Source organism: Zootoca vivipara, chromosome 12 (assembly GCF_965207765.1).
Source record: "Zootoca vivipara chromosome 12, rZooViv2.hap1.1, whole genome shotgun sequence".
NCBI classification, from domain to species: domain Eukaryota; kingdom Metazoa; phylum Chordata; class Lepidosauria; order Squamata; family Lacertidae; genus Zootoca; species Zootoca vivipara.
In genome coordinates, this window is record NC_142595.1 from 3,303,597 (window position 1) to 3,328,296 (window position 24,700).

Sequence of the window (24,700 nt, forward strand, 5' to 3'; positions counted from 1 at the left end):
TTTGAGGTGCAGTCATTAGTGTATAGAGAAAACAGCAGTGGGGAGAGCACACACCCCTGGGGAGCACCTGAACTGATGGTATTATTACTTGATGTGATTTTCCCCAGCCTCACCTGCTGCCTCCTGTCCGTTAGAAAGCTGCATATCCATTGACAAACAGAAGCAGGTACATTAAGCTGGAGTAATTTAGAAACCAATTTGGATGATATTGAAAGCTGAGCTAAAATCCACAAACAAAACTCGCACGTAACCCCCCGGGGAGTCCAGATGTTGCAAGATGTAATGCATTGCCCTGTTGACCGTATCATCTTTAAGGTCTTTAAGCAGAGGCTTGACAGGCATATGTCAATAATGCTTTGATGGTGTTTCCTGCTTGGCAGGGGGTTGGACTGGATGGCCCTTGTGGTCTCTTCCAACTCTATGATTCTATGATCTACTGACCTATTAGCTCGATAAGCAAATTGCAAAGGATTCAGCTCCAGGTCAGTAGTATCCTGCAAATAGGCTAACACTGTTGGACTGTGGGGTACCTCAGGGATCGGTTTTTTTGTCCATTCTCTTTTAAAGCCTCCATGAAACTGCTAGTGTGTACAGTAGTTGGAGAGTATTTTGCACTTACTTGGAAAGCTCAGGTGGTAGCAGTGAGCAGGAGTGCATCTCACCAGCTTCAGCCCTGTCTGGAGAGGTCAACATTGATTCCAGTAATCCGTGTTCATGTCACGTCCTGGCTTGACTACTGCAATGAGCTCTCTGTAGGGCTGCCTTTAAGGACTGTTTGGAAATGTCTGCTGGTTTAGAATGCAGCCCCCCCCCTTAATGGAGGCTGGGTGGTCTAATCATGTGACATCAATATTGTAAAAAAAGGTAAAGGACCCCTGACAGTTAAGTCCAGCTGCAGATGACTCTGGGGTTGCGACGCTCATCTTGCTTTACAGGCCAAGAGAGCTGGTGTTTGTCCACTGGCAGTATTTCCAGATCATGTGGCCAGCATGACTAAGCCGCTTCTGGCAAACCAGAGCAGCACACGGAAACACTGTTTACCTTCCCGCTGTAGCGGTTCCTATTTATCTACTTGCACTTTGATGTGCTTTCGAACTGCTAGGTGGGCAGGAGCTGGGACCGAGCAACGGGAGCTCACCCCGTCACAGGGATTCGAACCGCTGACCTTCTGATCAGCAAGCCCTAGAGTCAGGAAGAGAGCAGAGAGAATTGCTGTAGACCCTTCACATCCTGGTCATCATTTGTTTGACTTACTCCCATCCGGACATCAGTACAGGACTCCATATACAAAAACGTCTAGGCACAAGAATAGCTTTTTCCCTTGTGCCATCAAATTGTTGAATCTGTAGTTGTGGGCAGAAAGGAGGCCAGTTGGTGGTATGGGGGTTTTTTCGCTGTCCTGTTGTATTGTGAGGGGAATAGTGTTTGTATGAGGTACGTTTTCTCTTTACATTGCAATGTAGTCGAAGCAAAATTCCAAGTATAGTTCATACTTGGTCAATAAATTATTCTATTCTATTCTATTCTATTCTACTAGTGTAATTCAGCCCGTTGAGTAAACGGGCAGAAGGAGACATCCCGGGGTTCGGAACCTGGCTTTGCTGGAGGCGGCACCGGGGCCGGCCGCGAGCCCTGCGTTGGCAAGGCGGGAAGCCCCGTTTCTCCGCGGGACACAAATGCCTACCTCACCACCGCTGATTTGCGGCCTCCCGCCGCTGCCGCGGCCCCACCACTCCTCTCACGGGCCAGGGAGGGTTGTGAGGAGGCAGAGGAGGACCAAGATGGCAGCATCGGGCTCCGGGGCCGCGGCGGCTGCAGGAGCCAGACCGGGCTCCTCAAAGGCGCCCTTCCTCCCCCCCATTCAGCTCTGCCGGCCTCCACCCTCGCTTCCCTGACGTGCCCTGCAGTGAGGCGGTGTCCGGCCGGGAGCGGCGGTTGGAGGAGGCAGGGAGGGAAGAGAGAGCATGCGTCCAGTCTCTGCGTCCAGTCCCTGTGTTCGTGGGGCACATGCGCAGTAGTGCGGACACAGGGACTGGATGCAGAGACACTTGCACTTTATTATATAGGATTCTATTCTATTCTAACGGCGCAGAGAAGCAGCACTACTCTCTTGGGGTGCTTCCCCAGGAAGAACCAGAACTCCAGTGCTTCCTCAGCCCAACCTAGAAGCATATCCTAAAGCTCAAGATAACTTGAAAAAAAATCAAATTATACACCTGAGATAATGTGACAATAGACTGTGTGTAAAATCACTTAATTCATTATTCTATCGCAGCAACTGGATGACAGATAAGAGACTTTCATTAAGTATACTAACACCACAGTGGTTTGCCAACCAGGTCCATAGGGGTGTTTTCTGCCTGCTTGATTCTATTAACTGCTGGACACCCAAATTCTTGTGCGCCATAACCAAGAGTTTAAAAATGGGGAATATGAAAGCATGGGACGAAAAGGCAGGAAAAATAAAAAAGGAACAATGTTCACGTATCCCTACAAATAAATCAATGGCATTCTCAGCATGTAATGGACACCTATGCAATTTAAAGCATTAAACTTTCATCTAAAACATTTCTCATTCATTACACAAACAAGCTGGCAGGAACCTCAGGCCTTCCCGCTTTGCATAATGGAAGAGATTGTGCTGGCTTATTCATGGACCACAAACTATGCTTTGCTGCACCATCTGAAATGGACCTCTGTCTTGTCATTTGCTTGTTGATTTAAAAAACTGAAGGGTAAGGCAGTCACAGAGAATTGGGAGAAACTGTTTCCTTCTAGTTGCAAAATTATTTTAAAAATCCCCATGCAGCTTTACCTCTTGATCTAAGGTATGGTTTTGTTTCAGAAGAAAGGCAATAGGGAAACACACACAAAGCTGTACCTTTAAATACATTTACAACTGCAATGCAAAATTTCTCTTTTTTTCTGAAACTTAATTGCATGGATGATGTTTTTAAATCATGAGACTATTTCAAATGGATGCTATAAGGAAAACCCTCAGATAAACCATGGCTTGTACTACCAGCTGGAAAGAATATCTAAGCATTATAAATAATCTTATAGAAATTTCTCATCTTAAAAATTTTTTCCACAACATACCAGATCCATTAGTTAGAAAAGTTTTATTTCTGCAGAACCCTCTGTCAATTATTTCATAGCTGCCAAGTTATCCCTTTTTTAAAGGGATTTTCTTTTATGCTGAATAGGCTTCCTCGCGAGAAAAGGGAAAACTTGGCAGCTATGTTATTTGCCTCAGTCCTGAAGTCTATTCTTTTGGCCGGCCATGTCTCTTCATATTGCACTTCATGGCTAGGAAACATTAAGACGCAGGTGTCCTGTGAGTCAGTACCCAAACCTGCCAAGCTAGCAGATCAGAGGAAGGAAGTTACAGCCTAAAAGCAGGGCTCAGTTAACCGTCTGGTCCAAAGAATAGCTGTAGCTATATACCTCCATTATTGGCTCTGCGCCTCAATAAGCTTCCTGCTGAAGCTTTGTCCTGAACATCTGGAGGAATAAAAGACATATTGCTATCTAGAACCACACCTGCCCTCTAGCTACCTGTTCCAAGATCCTGGCATCAGTTCAAAGCATTGTTTGTCACCTTTTATATTGCCAGATTCTCTCCTGAATGTCTCTGGTGGCCTGTACTGAAGAAGGAATAATTCTAATCTCTTAAGACTTCCTGTGGTCATCTGTGTCCACCAACACGAAATAACTGGAAACGCAACTGAGGCCTCTGAAAAAGCTTGGACTGTCTTGGATTCTGTCTTTCATGGACACACAAAATACTTAACGCCTCCTACTACAGGGAAGTATCTTACGCTAACATTAAGAGACATGCAATTAGAAAATATATACAGATAAGTTACCCACAACCAGTGATTTGGTAGAAATATAATAAAATCATTTTTTCATAAAGTTTATATTAATGTAACTGATTATCACTTCTGTTTATTGGAAAAAAGAATGTATACATACATGCCTAGTTTTGTTTCCTAAGTGGCAGTCAAATAAAATGTCAAATCAAATCTCCAACAAATCCATAAAATCGTAGAACTGTAGAGTTGGAAGGGAGCCCAAGGGTCATCTAGTCCAACCCCGTGTAATGCAGGAAACTCAGCCAAAGCATTCACGACAGTACATAATTTAGTACAGGATAACTTTTTTTACTCAAAATTTCTAGTAAATCCACATGGAACTAACTTTCTCCAACAACTATGTTATTTCTTTCCCCTTTTTCATTCCGCTCTTTACCATTTTTGTTTACGTTTTAAAAAATTATATATGTTTAGTTTTTATAGTTAACAATCAGAAACGGGCATTGCGTGAGATCAGAATTTTCAAACTTTTAAAGCTTTCAGCACACTCTCATCATGTAAAAAAATTCAGAATAATCTTGCAGAATTTAATAGATGCGTGGTATTTAAACCATAGCATGAGAAACTGTACCCACAGAGTTATCCTACAAAGGTATTCTAGTCTACTATTTAAAAATATAGGAATATATTTTGGAGATAGCTTGCATTCTTATGTTAATGCCTTTAGGAAATGGGCAGAGATTATTTCATTCTCCCCCCCCCTCAGCTGCAGCCAACAAGAACATTTGACAAACTAAAACATTTCCTGTAGTTGCTTCCAAATCTTTCCTTCCCTGGGACATCTGATACCACTGTACACCCCGTGTGTGTGCGCAAACAGAGTTCTTTCCATGACACCCTGGCCCAGCAAGCATGGACATGCTTCACTCCTTGGTTCGCCTCTCCTCTCCAGAAGTAGTCTTTGCTCCCCTATAGTAAGGGACATATCTCATGTTAAGCCTGCCATGCAGAAGCTGCAGGGAACGTTTCCACAAGCCGTTTGCTCCACGTTTCAAGCCTACTTAGACCAGTGCCAGCTTCCACCGGAATGCATGGCACCTGCAAACAACTCTCACATGTCATGGCTGCTCTAACCAGCTAACCACATTTTTTCAGCACCACCCTAAATAGCTCACTTTATGGTCATGCACATGCTTTATTGTTTACTGCTGTGATTCTGGAAATTGCTTTGCGTGTGAAGACCTTTAAACCTCCCCCTTAAATACATTCACACAAGACTCAAATTTTTGGTTTGGTTTTTGGCAGAATTTAGGCCACAACTTTATTGATTACAGCAAGTGGGTGGTTGCATAGGCTCTGGTTCGACTAGCTCCCTGCACTGTTGCAGGTAGCGCTGACCCAGAACTCCATCATAGGTCAGCCTAGGGTGAACACCTGGAATGGCAGAAAGCTGGGGACATGCTATGTCCACCACCACCCAGATGTCCCCAAACCACTGAGTCCCTGGATTCCTTTAACGGAAGGGTCAGCAACCTTTTTCAGCCATGGGCCGGTCCACCGTCCCTCAGACCATGTGGTGGGCCGGACTATATTTTGAAAAAAAAATAATGAACGAATTCGTATGCCCCACAAATAACCCAGAGATGCATTTTAAATAAAAGGACACATTCTACTCATGTAAAAACACGCTGATTCCCGGACCGTCCGTGGGCTGGATTGAGAAGGCAATTGGGCCACATCCGGCCCACGGGCCTTAGTTTGCCTACCCCTGCTTTAACGGAATACCTCTTCACATAGGGATGGCGAGAGCCTTCCCCCGTCCCTATCACCTGAACCAGAGCCTATCCGCAACCTTACAAGTTGAGATGATTTTCTACGCAGCAGGTGAAACCCAAATGCCACCAGCCAATCAGCCAAGTGGGGGAAATTCCTGCTGTGCCCCTGTCCCAACGACAGACGACACACGACGGCATAGCAAGGTCAAGCGCACAAGCTCTAAATATAGGGAGAGGTGGGTGGGTGTTCCGATGCACTGACCAAGAGAGAAAGCTCAGGGTCACATGCATAGGCATATATAGGTCCCTTGATCCATTTTGGCTAGTGTCCCATTGGTCAGATTAAACCCAGCATCAAGGGACCTACCAATAGGGTGTTGTGGCTGACCAATCGTACCCACCCACAACACAAGGGTTTGGTTGCCAGGTCTCACCGCAACACGTGCCCTCTTTGAGGGAGGACACAATTTATAATTGTTTAAATTCAAATGTATTGGTGGGCTTTGAAATTTCTGAATTTTGAAAAAAAATTATTATGGTGTTGATTCAGTGTGGCTTTCTGCATTGGGTTAGACTAGAAAGTAGGGGTGTGTGTGTGTGTGTGTGTGTGTGAGAGAGAGAGAGAGAGAGAGAGAGAGAGAGAGAGAGAGAGAGAGAGAGAGAGAGATGCAAAAGGTTAAGGGCAGTCAAGTCACAACAATCCCTAGATAGTCCACTTGGAGGACTGAGGAGGAACACATGACTAAGCCTAGTTTCCTGTTCCTCCACATGCTAATTAGATGGGAAAGGCGGCAGATAAATTCACTAGCAAGCAGCCATTTCTCTCTCTCTTGGACCACTTCACTTCAAGGACTCAACATCTAGTGAGGTTACTCTCTCTCTCAAGGCCTCCAGCCTAGAGAGAGATGAGATGGAGTCTCACTTCTTATAAGTGAACTTCACAATGTATGTATTACTTTTTACCTAAGCAAGTCTACCTCTTGAGTATGCTGTATCTCAGGAAGATTGTAAGTAAACATCTTTTATACTTTTAAGAGCATTGTGTCGTGTCTTCTCTTTTAAGAGGGATAAAGGGGGAAATACCAGGAAAATACACTTTATTTTACAGGCTCAAATCAAGCCTGAGCAAACGCTTTTCTGCTGTGCATTTTGCAAAAGGGGAATGTTTTTACTCTGCTAAAGTTTGGTGCTTGCTAGCGCATGCGGGGATAGGATATATTAAACAACATCTCCTCATCCACATTCCTGAACATTCCCACAGTGTGCACGCGCGCGCGCGCGCGCACACACACACACGGCTGCACCCCTGCTCTCTCCATTTTCCAACCCCCCTGCCATTCACCTCATATTAACCCCTAGAGTTTCTCCTTCCTACCCCAAGGAACTACAAAGTTCGCTTTCCACCTTCACACCCCATTTCTAGAGCCAATTCTCTGTTCCGCAGCCACTGGTGGAGGAAGAGGGGTACGGGGGAATGCACCGCCCCTGGCAGCACGATCCCGGTGGGGTGCCATCGCGGCTGCCCCCGATCCCCACTGGGCAGCATGCCACGCCCCCCAGGATGTGCACCAGCCACACCCCCATCTGCTCTCCGCATGAAGCTCCAGCACTATCTGCAGCCCCACTTTGCACCCTTGTTTTTACCTTCAACCCCCATGTCTGTGCCTCCTCTCCCATTCTTTTGTGCAGCCCCCTACACATATAAAATACCCATGGTAATCTCTTCCCACACATTACAACTAATGTGTACCATTTTCACCTTCTGCCCGTGCTCGATTATGAAGCCACGCCCCTTCCTTGGGCAGATGGGGCTCATCAACCTCGGAAACTAGCCAATCTCGGAAAAGGAAAACTCAGATCCTAAATTCCCACTGCCTTGCAGGACATCTTTGGGGAAAGAAAAGGCTAAGGAGTAAACACTACACCAGGCATGTCCAACAGGTAGATCGTGATCTACTGGTAGATCACTGGATGTCTGTGGTAGATCACCGGTAGATTAGTGGCTCCCCCCAAAGAAGCTAAAAATCCTTGGCTCCCCTAAAAAAAGCTCAACATATTTGCCCTGCACCCCTAAAATGACCTGAACCACCAAAAACACAGTTTTCCTTCCTAAAAAAGAGCTCAACGTCGCTTTCCTCTTCCCTAAAGGAGTTCAATAACTTCTACGTGAACCCCCCAAAACAGGGATTTCCTTCCGAGAAAAAGCTCAACAACTTTGACCTGAACCCCCCCCCCCAAAGGGGGTAGATCACTGCCAATTTTTAACTCTGTGAGTAGATCGCAGTCCCTTGGAAGTTGGCCACCCCTGCACTACACAAAGTCCCTAAGATGGTTTGATGGCGCCTTGTACACCTCCTTGCAGCAACTCCTGCAGCCAAGCTGGTGCCAAATGTACTGTATTGCTCTGCTTTCCTTTGGGCCAGAGCAGTGAGGCCAAGCGGGGGGGTGGGTCTTGCTGTCTGGGCAACTCAGGACCTCCATACACACTGCCCAGGCTTGCACCCTGGGAAGTCACTTCACCCCTGGAAGCGTACTCCATTGTCTCTTGAGACAGACAGATGCCAGCAACCCCCGCCAATTCTTCAGGCCCTTTCAGGCCCCTGATTTCATTTTCAACCTCATTCTCATGCCACCACTTATTGTGGTTATATATTTCTTGGTACTTTGCCTTTTCCTCTGATGGGACTCAAGGCGACTTTCTTCCCTATAAGTGTCCCTTCCCTTCTCACTCCTTTGCCATGCCCACTGCTCTTCTGCAACTTCCTCTTCCCTTCTGGTGCCCTCCCCTTCCCGGATTCATGCAAATACAGTACTAAGATGGGGCACTACTAATCCTGAAATGGGGGCTAGAAGAAGACAGCCTTCCATTTTTATGTATAAAGATAGGACTATAGACTTGTTTACGTCATGGCCAACCCCTAAGTGCTTCATGCTATGAGCATTTACAAATCAACTAACTTTGTCCTGAAATGCGCATAAGGGGATAAATAATTCTAAGTGAAGAAATCCTGAGCTTGCACACAGCTTACACCAGATCAGTGTTTCCCATTCCCCGGGGCGGGGGGGGGGGGTCATCCAGGGGGGGTAAACTCAGGTGCAATTGGGGGGCACTGAATAAAAATGGTGATGGAAGCATAAAGAAAGAAGAAAAATTGAAAAACCATCCGTACATGTTTCATCTGTTGTGTAATGATGCTTACAGCCAGATCGGGGACTGTTCTGGGACGGTGACAATGCCTCCCCTGGATCCAGCAGTTGTGCTGGAGGGAAGGGGCTTTTTCTGGGCCTGGGTGAACCCTTTTCAGCTTCACCTAGGCCTAGGAAGTGGCTCACAGCTTGCCTGCCTCTTTGGTCAATGGCCAATGTTGTAGGATGTACCAGAATTCACTGCATAGTTGTCACATACTTTATGACGATTTTTCTTTCCAAAAAAGGGGTGTGTGACGATTATGCAGTGAATTACAGCAAAGGTGGCAGTGTATGGGATTCACATGTCAACAATGCTGATCTTTTGTCAGCAATACCGTACTGGTTTTTCTGATACAGTGGTACCTCGGTTTATGAACACAATTGGTTCCGGAAGTCTGTTCATAAACTGAAGCGTTCATGAACTGAAGCGAACTTTCCCATTGAAAGTAATGGAAAGTGGATTAATCCGTTCCAGATGGTCTGCGGAGTACTCAACCTGAAGCTTACTTCAACCGAAGCATGGGTATAATTGGTTCCGGAAGTCTGTTCATAAACTGAAGCGTTCATAAACTGAAGCGAACTTTCCCATTGAAAGTAATGGAAAGTGAATTAATCCGTTCCAGATGGGTCCGCAGCGTTCGTAAACCGAAAATCCATAAACCGAGGGGTTCATAAATTGAGATTCCACTGTACTATCCCTTCCTTTTCTGTTTGCTTGTGAGAAAGCCAGTCCGTCTCTGTCGCACCCTCCTACTAGAGCAGCCTCTGAATTTAGAGCCCTTCCTGCTCCACGGTTCTCTGCCCACCACCTTTCCCCCAGTGCACTTATGTTCACCTCAGCTCCCCACCCAAACCCCGGTCAGTTTCCTCCTTCCGGCCATAGGAACAGCAAATGGGAAGCAGCAAGTGGCATCGGCACTGAAGGAGTGTGCCTAGATTCACATGTCATATAATGTATGACTTACAGCACAGGTGCTTTTCTGGGTGTATGCCTTGGATAAACACACTGGAAACCCTGACTGCGAAGGCACTTTCCAGCCAGGGCCAGCTCCAGGGGTAGGCTGGGTGGTGCGGGGCACCAGGGCGCCGGGTCGGCAGGGGGGCGCTGCACGGCTAAGTCGTGCGGTAACCACCAGCCGCGGGAAGAAACGGGGCGGGGGCATCGGAGCAATCTGCGCACCACGGCGCCAGGGCGCCCGACCTGCTTAAGGCGGCCCTGTTTCCAGCACAGAGATTTGAAACAGATCATAGTTTTTTCTCAAAGGATGCAGCGCATCTTACTCTTTTGGCCTTGATTTACAAGCTGTGGGTTTCAGACTTCTCTTACAAGCAGGCAAGGAGGGCTGGGTGATGGGGAAATGGCTGGCATAAGATAGCTTATTGTGTCAAAAGTTTTCTGTAATCAAGGCTTGACATTTCCACTAAGCCAGGGGTCAGCAAGGTTTACTGGCCATGGGCTGGATCACTCCCACGGAGATCGTCCATGGGCCGGACTGGCACAGCGCAATGTGTTTTCCGGCATCTGGACATGCACAGACGCGATTTCCAGTATCTGCACATGTGCAGGCGCACTTTCTGGCGCTGCTCGGCGAGTCCCCACACCGGTTTAGCACAGTGCGTGGGGGACTCGCCGAGCGGGCGGCTCATGGGCCGGTAAAACGGTCTTCGTGGGCTGCATCCGGCCCATGGGCCACACGTTGCCGGCCCCTGCTCTAAGCAAAATACTTCTTCTCACCTGGTAACCATAGCAAACACTTTCACAGATTAATCCCTCTGCAACACTCTGTCAGCAAAAAGACACCTCTGCTGTTTTACACTTCACCAGGTTTAATCAAATCCTCAGTCTCCTCAAACCAGGTTTAATCAAATCCCCAGTCTCCTCCATCTGGACTACAGTGGTACCTTGGTTCTCAAACTTAATCCATTCCAGAAATCCGTTCCAAAACCAAAGCGTTCCAAAACCAAGGCATGCTTTCCCATAGAAAGTAATGCAAAACGGATTAATCCGGTCCAGACTTTTGAAAACAACCACTAAAACAGCAATTGATCATGAATTTTTCTAATAAGATCATCTATATATATAAAAATGTAAAATCTCCATGTTTGTGTGTCTCCACTTTTCTCCGAAACCATTTGACTAATTGCGTTGAAATACGGACACAACGTCACATGCAAATACACAAGTGTTTCCATATACTTAGATTATACAGATGTCACACCTATCACAACTAAAAACATGCTTTTTGGGAAAACAAGAAAAACAGGAACATGAGAGGTTGCAAAACATCGCCCTCTAGTGATGACTCCACTAGTACTGCAGCTACCACAGCTTCCCTCTCCAAAGCAGCTCAGCTCAGCTCAGGTTTGCAGGGAACCCCTGCTGGACAAGAGCAAAACTGCAGACTGAGCTGAGTGGAGGTGGGGGTTCGTCTGGGTGGGGGGTGGACGGGGTCGGGACAGGGTGGGGGGAGTCACAGGGATGAGCCAGAGCAACGCGTGGCTGGGTATAGCTAGTTGAGCCATAAAATGAAAGCAATAAGCAATGCACTGCAATCACACAATCAATCAATCAATCAGTAGCTGAGCCGCAAAAACAAAAACACAAAATACATAGCAAAAACAGACAAACAGACAAACCTCAGCATCACGCAAAACGGACGTGTCGCACTTAAAACGGAAGCGTAACACTAAAAATGGAGCACATTCAGCTTCCAAAAAAAGTTCGCAAACCGGAACACTTACGAGTTTGCAGTGTTTGAGTACGAAGGCATTTGAGAACCAAGGTACCACTGTACTGTGTATTTAGACAGAATAAAAACACATGACCAAGGTGAAAGCGACTCTGAAAAGGAGGATAACGCAGACACTCTAGGCTCATTGTCTACTGTAATAAAGCTGCAGACCTGCCATTCTAAAATCTTCTGCCAAAACAATACATCCTACCTCACATGGGTACCACATGTATTTCTAAAGAAGAAGGTGCAAGCGAAACTCTGGTTTGTGTTGAACATTAACAGATTAGTCACTTCTCAGTTCTAAAGCAACCTTGGGAGGTGGCAATTTGTAACTTTCCCACCATTTCTCCTCTGCCTCAAAAGAGCACAATAGAAGAAAATTCCTTCAGTAGCACCTTAAAGACCAACTAAGTTTTTATTTTGGTATGAGCTTTTGTGTGCATGCACACTGGTATCTGAAGTAGTGTGCATGCACACGAAAGCTCATACCAAAATAAAAACTTAGTTGGTCTTTAAGGTGCTACTGAAGGTATTTTTTTCTATTTTGCTTCGACTCAGACCAACACGGCTACCTACCTGTAATCAAAAGAGCATGTACATCTCAAACACTTTTAGATCTTTATTTATCTATATTTAGATATTTAGATCTGGCGTGCTCTGGTCCATGGGGTCATGAAGAGTCGGACATGACTAAAGGACTAAACAACAAAAGATCTGTAGTTCTAAGTGCTCTTCCTTCCTTCCTTCCTTCCTTCCTTCCTTCCTTCCTTCCTTCCTTCCTTCCTTCCTTCCTTCCTTCCTTCCTTCCTTCCTTCCTTCCAGCTTCACCATAAAAATTGCCCCTTTGGAGTGAAGAAGCAGTCACTAAGTTAACATTAGTAAAGGTAAAGGTAAAGGGACCCCTGACCATTAGGTCCAGTCGTGACCGACTCTGGGGTTGCGCGCTCATCTCGCATTATTGGCCGAGGGAGCCGGCGTATAGCTTCCAGGTCACGTGGCCAGCATGACAAAGCCGCTTCTGGCAAACCAGAGCAGCACATGGAAACGCCGTTTACCTTCCCGCTGTAGCGGTTCCTATTTATCTACTTGCACTTTGACGTGCTTTCGAACTGCTAGGTTGGCAGGAAAGTTAACATTACATGCAGCTAAACAAGCATATGATACCGTTTGCCCCTCGGTGGAGAGCAGAGATGGAGAACTTGTGGCCCTCCAGGTGTCACTGCACTTGGCTGGGGCTGATGGGAGTGGGTGTCTGGCAACATCTGGAGGAAGACAGGTTCTCCATCCCTGGTCTCCAGGGAGCAGTACCATAGTGATAGTTGATGCTCTGGAGGAGAGGAGTATTAACACGTCCCATGTTATCAAGAATACTAGGGAAACTGTTTCACAGAATGTCAACAGTGCAACCATATGCAAACAAGTAAGGGACCCAGGTGGCGCTGTGGAAGGGACCCAGGTGGCGCTGTGGGCTAAACCACTGAGCCTAGGGCTTGCTGATCAGAAGGTCGGCGGTTCGAATCCCTGTGATGGGGTGAGCTCCCGTTGCTTGGTCCCAGCTCCTGCCAACCTAGCAGTTCGAAAGCACAACAAAAGGCAAGTAGATAAATAGGAACCGCTATAGCGGGAAGGTAAATGGCGTTTCCATGTGCTGCTCTGGTTCGCCAGAAGCGGCTTTGTCATGCTGGCCACATGACTGGAAGCTATACACCGGCTCCCTCGGCCAGTAATGCGAGATGAGCGCGCAACCCCAGAGTCGGTCACGACTGGACCTAATGGTCAGGGGTCCCTTTACCTTTACCTTTAATATCAACATATTTATACCTGAGAAGGACATTCTTCTGATTGAGGCTCAGCTTGGGAAATTGGGAAGTGTGTGTGTGTGTGTGTGTGTGTGTGTGTGTGTGTAAATTCTATATAAGAGTCTTCTCTTTGGCCCACCTACTACATTTCCGTTACGGCATAATGGATTAGACCAAGTGCTCTTTATTTTCAAATTCAAAATCATGCAGATTTGGTTCTAGTACCAAATAATGCCAGGAACAATTTGAGGGTGGCATCCTAAAAATACTAGCTCTCTCTGTTTTGAAATAAACTCACCATGATCCAGCAATAATTCCTCATGTGGCTAATGTGAGCTGTATTTGCATGGGCATGCTAATCAAGGCTACATGCCCCTTTGATGTGACTGGGAATGTGTGCCTCTGCTGAGGAGGGCAAACTAAAGCTATAATCCTATGTGCACCTCCACTGGATGAAGTTTCATGGAATGCCACAGAGCTTATTTCCAAGTTAATAGGGTTATATGATTATTGGGCTATAGGCATCGTCTATAATTAGAGATGGATCAGAGCCAGTACCTCTAGCAAAGAAAATGAGGTTTTGAAACGTATGTTATTTTGCCTTAATGTCAGATTGCAATTTCCTTTAAAATACAGTCCACTGCTAAAACAGAGCTTACAAGACACACCTACTTCTGTGTTAGCTGTGCCCAAAGGGCAGGCTTCATGTTGTAACACCTTTGCTTTTCTGCTGACGCTGAAAAATAACTCAAGCCCTGTAATTGCCTTGTCATTTCTTCAGAAGGCTCTTGTAATCAGAACTGAAAGCCAAAGAACATTTGCACTGAGATAATCGGTGTGTTTAACTTTGATGCGATCCAGAGAAATGCAGTTTTTTCCAGCAATTTGTGCTTTAGTTTTAATCACCTTGTCACATTTACATAGTATCTATCCATAGTATCTATCTATTCCCTTTAAAAGAAAGAAAGAAAAGAAAACAGCATGTTGCAGCAGGATCGCTACTATTTGTGACTGCTTTAAAACAACTTTGTTTTTCACAGGACACAAAGAAGTGCTTCATCTGAGGCTGCTCTGGACTATGGACTCACAGTCAGCCATTGTTGTCCAGAACTCTCCTTCATGGCCAGACGAGCCAGGAAGATTTGCAAGTCAGTATCGGTATTGGATCTGAAATTGTTTTCATATATTTGCTTTAGCTGTTTTTACATAGCTGTTATTTTATATATGCTTTTACTATATTGTGAAATGGCCTCAAGATGCTTCACAGGAAAAAAAATAACAAAATAACAAAATAAATAAAATAAATATGCATGTCAGAATCAGGTTGGCTGTTAAGTCGCTTTTGAAGAGGAAAGTTGTGATTTTCCAGAATCATTTAACTGCAGAGTTGGAAGGGACCCCGGGGATCATCTACTCCAACCCCCTGCAATGCAGGAATCTCAACTAAAGTGTCAATAACAGATGGCCATCCAACCTTTATTGTGCATTAGACTAGATACACTGAACCCGCAATCTACTTCTGCTTCCTTCCCCAAATTTGTTTCAATTGTTTTCCCCTCAATAAGGCTTTGAGATGAGAAGAACCCCTGCTGCAAGGGGAAAAGGCAAGAGGCATTCAAGAACTTTCTTCCCGCCCCTTTAAGGTAACTCCCCTTTTCCATTTCTGCTTTATAGAAATTTGGCAGCAGACCTGACTCCCACCACATCACACCTAGCTTCTTGGGAGAAGAGACCTTGTTATTTATGATGTCATAAATAACCTCCATCATTCTGCCCGGACACTGAGGTCCAGCACCGAGGGCCTTCTGGTGGTTCCCTCATTGCAAGAAGCCAAGTTGCAGGGAACTAGGCAGAGGGCCTTCTCGGTGGTGGCGCCTGCCCTGTGGAACGCCCTCCCAACAGATGTCAAAGAGGAAAACAACTACCAGACTTTTAGAAGACATCTGAAGGCAGCCCTGTTCAGGGAGGCTTTTAATGTTTAATAGATTATTGTGTTTTATTTTTCTGTTGGAAGCCGCCCAGAGTGGCTGGGGAAACCCAGCCAGATGGGCGGGGTATAAATAATATATTATTATTATTATTATTATTATTATTATTATTATTATTATTATTAAAGAACCCTGTGCATTGATGGTGCTGATGGTGTCATTAATAAATGTGAAACACTTTTAACTTTAACTTTCTTATGTTGGCTGGCATCAAAGTAAGATAAAATTAAAAAGATCCCTTGAAGCTGCAAATCCTATGCAGTTGGGAGTAAGATGCATTCTGCCTGAAATTCACCCTCCAACGTCCTTCATCTGCCCACCCTCTTGGGTAGTGGACTGGTCTGGCCTCCCACAACTAACATCCATTTTGGGTACTTTAAACATTTGTGCAAAGTCAGCAGAATGTGTTTATCGGTCAAAAAACTCCTCCCCACCCCCCCACCCCCGGCAAAAAAGGGGTTTTAGGTGCCTCTTTCTACCAACATAACATCTATGTGAAAAGACTGTGGCTGCAACAAATGAGCATTTCAGCTAGTTTTCCCCACTAGGCTACATACAGATTTAATTACAGCAAGCAATTCAGGGTCATTCATTACCAAAAGAAAACTTTGACAACTCCAGCAAGGGCTGAGTATTTCTAACAAAAGCCCTAAACAATTCTTCTTTGTTCTGTAGGGAACAGTGGCTAAGAGGCTAAAATGGGTCATAATATTAGAAGAATGAAGGTGTCTTGCAACTACTATGACAAAATTCTGGATAGGGCAGTTTAAGCAGCTCAGAACAAAAAATTTAGAACACTTTTTCTGTCATCTGACCACATTTTCAGAAGAAACTTATTTTCCATCTCTTCTGCTGCTTCAAAGCTATGGTGTTTCAAACAACCAATAGAAGGTCTGAGATTTAGGAGTGGGGTATATTTTGCAGTTTATGTTATTTATGTGACTCCCTCTTTCAACCACAGTTCCTAAAGGCAGCTTGAAAAGCATTATTTAAAAGCAATATGCTACACAATAAAGAGTCAAATACTGAGAGGTGCAACAAAAACAGCAGATTAAAACAGCATCAGGGTTTAAAAGCCAATTAATGTTCCAGGGAACAAAACAGTTGGCATCAGCTGAACAAATATGGGGGGTTCCCAAAAGAAGGTACGGTACTATCTCCAAAGGTGAGAGCACAAAAGAAAGATATTAAATTAACTGGTCAGGAGCAAGCAGCCCTTCAGGTACCCTGCCTCACATGGTTTAGGGCTTCATAGGTCAAACCAAAACCTTGAATACGCCTGGAAATGGAGTTGCTAGCCAGTGAAGTTCTTTAAGACAGAGTAGCACGCAGCGGCGTCGCTAGCCTTCTGGCTGCCTGGGGCGGCAAATCCAAAAGCACCCCGCCAGGGGGCGTGGCGTTCGTCATGCGCATGCGCCACGCATCACAGCACATGCATCATGATGCACGAGCATACCTGCCAAGTTCCTGCTGGAAAAATAAGGGATCGGCAGACCAGTAGCGCTGCTGCCATTTTGGAACTGGGCAGAGCAGCATCGGAAGTCGCTTCTGAGCATGCTCTGCCCAGTTCCAAAATGGCCGCCGCGCCAAAAATCGCTTCTGCGCATGTCCAGACACTCCAGACATGTGCAGAAGGAGCCTCCCCTGGCCGGTAAGTAAACCGGGGGGGGGGGGGAGAATCCGTTTTTCCAGCTGGGAACACCCTGACAGGAGACTCAAAACAGAAATTCATGGTAAGAAAAATTTTCTCTAGAAGTTCCTGCAGGGCTTAACAGAACAGTGTAATTCTCAGGGCTTAACAGAACAGTGAATCTTCCCAGTGGCTCTGAGAGCCTGACTGCCCCCAACACCTTCTGCAACCACAGAGCCTAGGGCTTGCTGATCAGGTGGTCAGTGGCAGGGCCGTCTCTAAGGCAAGCCCGGGTGGCACAGGGCACCGGGCCACCAGGGGGGCGCCGCGCGGCTGCGCCCACCCGACCGCCGCGGTGAGAAATGGGGCGGGGGGGCGCCCGATATGCTTAAGACGGCCCTGGTCAGTGGTTCAAATCCCCGCAACGGGGTGAGCTCCCGTTGCTCGGTCCCTGCTCCTGCAGGGCCACATGACCCAGAAAAACTGTCTGTGAACAAAAGCCGGCTCCCTCGGCCAGTAAAGCAAGATGAACGCTGCAACCCCAGAGTCATCCGTGACTAGACCCTAACAGTCATGGGTCTCTTTACCTTTAAAGGCTGTGTACGCAGAAGAGGCATCTATTTTACAACTCCCACTTCTCAGAGCCACTCCAGAAAAATACCATTGACAATAACAAAAGCAGCAGAGAGGACAAGAGTAATGAACAGGGTCTCACACACTCCCCACCTCCTTCCCAACAAATGTCATCAACCAAGGCAGTTTCAATGTCATGATGGGGCCTGCAACCAGACTGAAATGGGGGCAGATAATCAGTTTCTTTCAAACATGCCTGAAGTTGGGCTTCCTGCACCCTTTCAAGCATATTGCCACAGGATATTTGTCACTGGGGAATATTATTCTGGGCCAGGGACGTCCTCTTAAGGAAGGGGCACACCACTACCTCATTTAAGGCAGGTGGAGGCTCCAATACTTGGGCCACCTCATGAGAAGAGAAGAATCCTTGGAAAAGACCCTGATGTTGGGAAAGATTGAGGGCACTAGGAGAAGGGGACGACAGAGGACGAGATGGTTGGACAGTGTTCTCGAAGCTACGAACATGAGTTTGACCAAACTGTGGGAGGCCGTGCAGGACAGGAGTGCCTGGCGTGCTCTGGTCCATGGGGTCGCAAAGAGTCGGACACGACTAAACGACTAAACAACATAATCTCCCCCTTGGCAATGACTGATCCAGTCAATCCCCTTCAGCTAGTTCTAAGAAGCCCAGGTGGGCAAGGGTCAAGAGAAGAGGTGGTGAGCTCTAATCCTGCAAGCAGCTTGTCCACATCCTCAGAATGCAAAAACCACAAGTAATCCAGCACAAATGGACCAGTGTTCTGGATACATTAAGCAGGGTGAGGCTGCAGCCTCAGGCAGCTGCCCCTCCCCCCCCAAGGTGGCATGCCCATGGGTGTCCCGCCTGCCCCAACACCTCCACCGTCAGCAAAGCATTAGAGTCCATTTTGGGCAAGATCGTGTCTAACTGAGGTAAGATCTCACCCCAGATTGGCTCCAATGGTGGTGGTGCTTCTCTGCCAGTGGCAAATGCAGCAGGGTGCCCAGCAGTGGCAGAGTAGGCTGCGGTAGAGGCAGGTAGGGGGGTGGCAGGGCAGGGCAGCACTTTCTGTTTCCCCTCAAGTGGTGAAACAGGATGCGCTGCCCCTGCTTGGATACCTCCACAAGGTGTGGTTTCCAATTCTACCTGAATCAGGGTGGCTGCATGTCCTCCAGAGATGTGCCAACCCGAGAATTAGAAACCCAGGAGCCTCCGGTGAATAGTAACAGATATAATTTGAAAGCAAAGCAAGATTCATTCCTGCAATTATAGCTTATGATACCCCACCCCCATCACAGAAACTATTATGCACTTCACAGTGACAAAGCTTTGTAGTATTTGATTACCGTTTCCCAATTGCTGAAAGGTTTTTAATTAGTAGATTCCATTCTCTTAACATTTCCTCGGTGCCCGCATCTTTGAAGCTGACCTTCCACTAAGGGCGAGAGGAAAGAACACACCAGTATTTGGTTGATCATCTCAATTCGGAATGAGAGCTCTTTATCCTTGATTTCACACCCACACCTTTTAATTGCTCCCCTGAGTAAGTCCAACTTCTAAAGAATTCCGTCACACCTGGGCAAATACCCGTATATCCACAGCTGCTGCACCAAAAAAAGGACCCCTTTGGTGCTAATGCAACATGTTGTTCATTCAGCCTTATCAGTTCAGACCGGAATCTAAACTCACAAGTGTGTAAATACGCAAATAAGTCACTTAAAAAATTGTTCAGGGAACTTGTTGTTCTTTATTAATGTGATGGAAAAGGCAGTGTTATACGATTAATGCTGCCATGCCAAGCAAAAGTAATCAAAATCATGAAGGTTTTTCTGAAGACAAAAAGTAAGTTTTATTCGTAAGATGGAATTTATACAGATAAGAACATTGGTATTTGGGGGGGGGGTATTTTCATGAACTGGCCTGAAATGTCAGAATGTGGCATGGGAATCAAGGTCATTTCACAGTTTTTACATGATACAAAAAGAAACATTACTTGCACTAAGTCTGAAATATTTCCCCAACATAATGGGCAATCTGAAACTGAGAGTATTTTCTTGAATGTGTAACAAAAGCTTCTCCCACTCCAGATTTCCCACCATCTCCCATGAACAGTGTGGCTACGCTCGCTTTGCAGAAATCTCCCAGACTGAAGTGCAGCTTTGCATATAGAAACCACACAGTTGAAAACTTAACACACTCTTTTGCAAACTTCTTTGACATTTCAGCTGCCCTGTATTCAGCCCCACTCCACAAGCAGAAATAGCATTATGACACCAAGGCCACCAACGCTAGCAGAAAACTCCACCACTGGTAAAATTACAGCAGCAGCAGGAGGAAATGAGTTTGGGGTGTGGCATGGCTATGCCAAATCCAAAACTTCTTCATTCCATGGACACACACCCATCAGGTCTGGGATGGTGGAAGAAATTTCCCTCCTATTGAGCGTAATGTAAGAGGAAAATAAATAAAAAAAATATCTGCCTCATCATCCCCTACTATTCCACCCACACTGGAACAACAGAATATAGAGTATGATGTAACTCAGGCATCCCCAAACTTCGGCCCTCCAGATGTTTTGGACTACAATTCCCATCATCCCTGACCACTGGTCCTGTTAGCTAGGGATCATGGGAGTTGTAGGCCAAAACATATGGAGGGCCGCAGTTTGGGGATGCCTGATGTAACTCAAAAGCCACTCACAGCATACAGTACATCCACCAGTATATAAACCCCACACAGGGAGAACACAAGTTAGATGATCTGGTCTCGGGTTGTGCACATCTAAGATCACAAGGAGGAACTGTAGTGCGGCAGAATCAAGGAGAAAGTAGAAACACACATTTCAAAATATGTTTCCTGAGCTCACATGGGAACCTCTTACACTTCTTCTCCTAGGAACCTAAAAGTAACCCTGCTTAAGGAACAAAAATTCACATTTGTTGTTGCTGTCGTTATTTGCTTACTACAAAAGAAAATTCTCAAAAGGAACTATTCTCCATTCACTCAAGCTCCCGCCTCCTGCTTCCCAACCTCCCCCCCCCCAAAGCACTTTCTTTGTACTTCTGCAGACCTCAGTATTCCCAAGTCTGCCAGTTCAAGGGGGCGGTTGACTTGTGAGTCCATGATGACATTTGTGCTACAAAATGGCGGACGCTACTCCCTTGAAGCTTGGAAATAGAATATGAGACAATCTCACAGAGGGGCAGCTCCCCCCAACAGCACCTGGAGGCCACAACTCCCATCACCCCCAGCCAGCATGGCCAATATCAGGGAGGCAGGAGTTGCAGCCTAGCAACATCTGGGGAGGGGGCCATGTTGGCTTATAAGACCTAGAACACACTTTGCAACAAGTACAGGACAGATGTGATACAAATAGTTGTAGAACAATTGTCATACCTTTTCACAATACATGTGAATATTTACACTCCACCTTATTTCTGTGCACCTTATTATGTACTTTTTCACTATTTCCATGTTGGGGTAAATTTTTGGGATTGCTAACACATGAATGAGTTCAAACTTTTCGCTGAAAGATAGTAATGGTGAACTCTCTTAACCAACAAGTATACAAAAAAAAAGCAATATGAACCATTTTCAGGAAACCTCCCCCTACCCAATACACACTTTTTTAACATCTCGATTTAACTCTCACTAGAGCCATCTTTTATCCCAGAGAAAGTTTAGACAGAAACACAGCACTCAGTTGTTTCAAGTGATTTAAGGTTTGCTATAAAGCGACTAAAAGTTAAATGAGTGATTTAAGGTTTTTGTATTTTAACAGTGGAATAAACAATCTGTAGTAAATAAGTGATGCTATTTCTGGAATTCAGGACAGTAGTATTTCATAATCTACGCACAAACAAAAATACAGTTTTCGAAAACAATAAGACAGTACTTCCTTTGACCTCCCCCTCCATATACATTTAATAAATTAATTCAGTTAAGAATACATATTTCCCAGATTTTATCCCAAACAAGACAGGAAGCTTAATGCTCTATAGTTGCACTTGTACAGCATTCTCAGATTCTTCACATGTCAGTGCTATGCCTGGAAATTCTTTCTGTAAACATTCTCCTTTCAGCAAGACGACCGCTACCAACACATAAAGAAAGGTCTATTTGATGCCAACCACATGTTCTCCCTGATTCTCTAATAGTTAACTAGGAAAGTTTCTCCTGGGATCACAGGCACAGCCAGCCTGCCCATGAAATGGGGTGAAGCAGCTGCCTCGGGCAGCACAAGATGCAGAGCCCCTGCAGGTGCCTCCCTCGCCCTGCCGCCAGTGGAGAAGTGGCGCCCATTTCCAGCCAGATCTTGCATCTTTGGGAAGACCAGTGCCCTTTCCCCAGAGAGCTGCAGAGCCTGAAAGCCAGGACTGGATGGAAAAGTTGCTAGACAAAGACCTATGTCTCTCTGAGCAACAAGTTTCGTCTAATCAAGAAAAGAGAGAGAGAGAGAGAGAGAGAGAGAGAGAGAGAGAGAGAGAGAGAGAGAGGCGCACATGTGCGTACACAATACTCCAGCTAAATAAATATACTGCCTAGTTTGTGTCAACTATGCTGAAATATGGGTGCATTGGGCAATATATACATGCCTTGTGGGACATTTCAGGATAAGACAGGGCTAAGGAGTAAACCTTCCACAAATTTGGAGAGGAGTCCCTAAGACGGTTGGATGGCACCTTGCAGGCCTTCCTCTGACAACTCCTGCAGCCAAGCTGGTGCCGAATGTATTGTTCTGCTTTCTTTTAGACTACAAAATGCTCTACATAAATACCTGCCAGGAGGGCTTGGCCACTGTTGTTGCTATGCTAAGGGAAATCCCATTACATAGTCTATGCCAGCATGGTCTGTATCAGATTTCCATTCCATATCTAGAATGCTTCAGTACATCTGAAAAAAATATATGATAAAAAGCTTTTCCTCATCTCCTTATCTTATCTCCTAATTTTTTTACGGATCACTGCCACTTTGGTTCCATAAACTCATCCCCAGGGTCCACTACCCTACCTTATAAAAAGCATTGTTCAAAATAGCAGTTTGCATGGCCCACTAAGGAAGATATTAACACAAAAAAATTCAAAATAGTAACCATTCATTTCATATTCACTCAAAATCCAAATAAAACTATTTTGTTTACTTAATTCAGCAAAACTGATGAACTTGAGCCAGGGATACTAACTTTCCAAAGTCGGATCCAGTTTTGTCAACTTTTCAAAGTCTGATAGTCTTTATCACCTTCAGTGCCCCTCTGCTTCTCAGCGCCCCCCAAGTAATCCCACTGCCCCACAAGCAGCAGTACAGCCCACTTGGGGAAGCACTGTCCTAAATCATGCTAGAAGCGAACAGCAGAATACAGCCTTAAACAATAAGTTCTCTTATAGGTTAAAACACAGCTCTATACATGGTTCAAAACTTAGGCTTATAGTGCAATCCTCACCTCCAGATCTGTGCTGCCAGAGAGGATTAAGACAAGACAGCTGACCCTCCACCAGCCTCACCAGAGGGCTTGGCCACTGCTGTGCCCCAAATGGAGTGGGGACACCAGCGGCTGTGGATTCAAAGTCCTGCGGATCCCCAAAGGCCCTGATCCTCTGCTCTCTCAGCTGCACAGACCTACAGCTAGCACAGCAAAAACAAACCACCCCACACCTGCCCCACTCACGGGCAGGATGCAGCTGCTCCCCAGCCAGAGTTAGGATTGCTGGATTACTAACAATCCTGTTTCACCACAATTGTGGCTGCTATGGACACGACTGTGATGTCACTGTGGTGGTGTCATAAGTTATTAAATCAACTAAGTCTTGGCTGGCAGTGTGAACTAGGAGACTGTTTCCCATGCCCTTCCATTTGCACCAGTGATCTAGTCAGGACAGGGCTCCAAATCAGCTCCCTCCCACTACGGAAACACAAAGTAGTCCGAGGTTTAATCACATGGCGGGGAAGAATGCAGCAATTGTTTTCGAAGAACCTGTGTATCCCAGGGGCGTCTTTAATGTGGCCTTACAGGTCAGGCACCATTTGCAACTGGGGAGCAGCAGCCCATCCACGTTCCCCCCGCCCCGCCCCGTTTCCCATCTGGAAGGCGAGGAGCGCGCGCGCCCACAGATGCAGGAGCCCCCCAAGCAGGGCTGGTGGCTGAGGCGCCAAGAGCACTTTTTCAGGGGCGCAATGGAGAGGTGAAGCAGGGCTCCTTGTTTCGCAGGGGGCGTCTGAACAACCTCAGCTTCCTCCGCGTCCTTTGGGGCACGGGCGGGGGCGGCAGCCCTTTTGTCCGCAGGATGGAAGCGAGGCCACCGGCCGGCCCCAGCCAGCCTCCTTGGGCGCAACAGGTGGATGTTCGGCCAAGAACACCGGAGGGGAAACGCAGCCAGGGAAAGTCATGGCACAAACGAAATTAACAAGAAGTGTTCGAAGGCAAGCGCCTGCAGCCCCATCAACCGGGAGCAGGCACCGAGGGGAAGAGAGGTGGGGAAGGGGGCCGGTGAAGGACTGGAGGGCTACTGCTACTCGCGAGAAGGCCAGGGCGGCTCATGGGCTTTTCAGCTAGCTCAGCCCCATTGCCGTGGGGAAAGGCAGCCCGGCGTGGAGGGGCGCCAGGAGCGGGGCAACCCCTCGCGCGCTATCCCTCCAGCCACGCGCCAAGGAAGGCGCCCCAAGGGAACCGCGACGTGGCGGCGGCTCCTTCTTATTCCTCCCCTCCGGCTGAAGCGCCGAGGGCCCCGGTGGCGGCGGAGCGCTGCAACTCACCTGCAGCGCCGACGGCTCCGGCGCCGCCGTCCGTCAGTGCGAGACACTGGCAGCGGCTCCCGCGGCCGAGAGAGGCGGCGGCTGCAGCGTCTCGCTCCTCTCGGGGCTGAGCGAATGAATGGGAGCGGGAGGGGAAAGAGAGAGGCGGCCGCCAGGACGGGCCGCCCCGCCCCGCGCGGAGCTGGAGCTGGAGCTGCCGGGAGCCAGGAAGGCGCGCGCGGCGGGAACCTGGGGCAAAGCGGGGGGGGGCGGCGGTCCCCCCGCTGGATATGCCGAAAATGTGCCAGGCTTTACCCCCCAAAAGTTCATCTCGACGACAGCTCGGGGAGCGGGAATGAGATGCTTCGTTGCTGTTACAGAGAATCAGCTCAGCTGCTTGGTTAGAAACACGGGGAACTTTGAAAGTGATGGCTTCACCACCTGC

The 24,700-nt window shown here is 46.9% G+C and overlaps 1 protein-coding gene and 1 long non-coding RNA gene across 3 annotated transcripts in view; one reads left to right on the top strand and one right to left on the bottom strand.

Annotated features, from left to right (window-relative positions):
* PLEKHG4B (pleckstrin homology and RhoGEF domain containing G4B) overlaps nucleotides 1-24,416 on the bottom strand; it is a 123,606-nt gene extending 99,190 nt beyond the window's left edge. Inside the window, exons 1-2 of one of the 2 annotated variants that reach the window (XM_088654929.1) lie at nucleotides 24,277-24,388; nucleotides 18,873-18,961 (exon numbers count right to left, since the gene is read on the bottom strand). The gene's annotated coding sequence lies outside the window, so the exon portion shown is untranslated. Of the gene's footprint in view, nucleotides 1-18,872; nucleotides 18,962-24,276 lie in introns of both variants that reach the window. The other variant, XM_088654928.1, reaches the window with a different exon arrangement.
* Nucleotides 14,087-15,447, top strand: LOC148683751 (uncharacterized). Its single transcript, XR_015946616.1, has 3 exons — nucleotides 14,087-14,151; nucleotides 14,357-14,464; nucleotides 14,991-15,447. It is a non-coding gene; the product is annotated as an uncharacterized LOC148683751 (long non-coding RNA).
* Nucleotides 24,417-24,700: the final 284 nt, after the last annotated feature.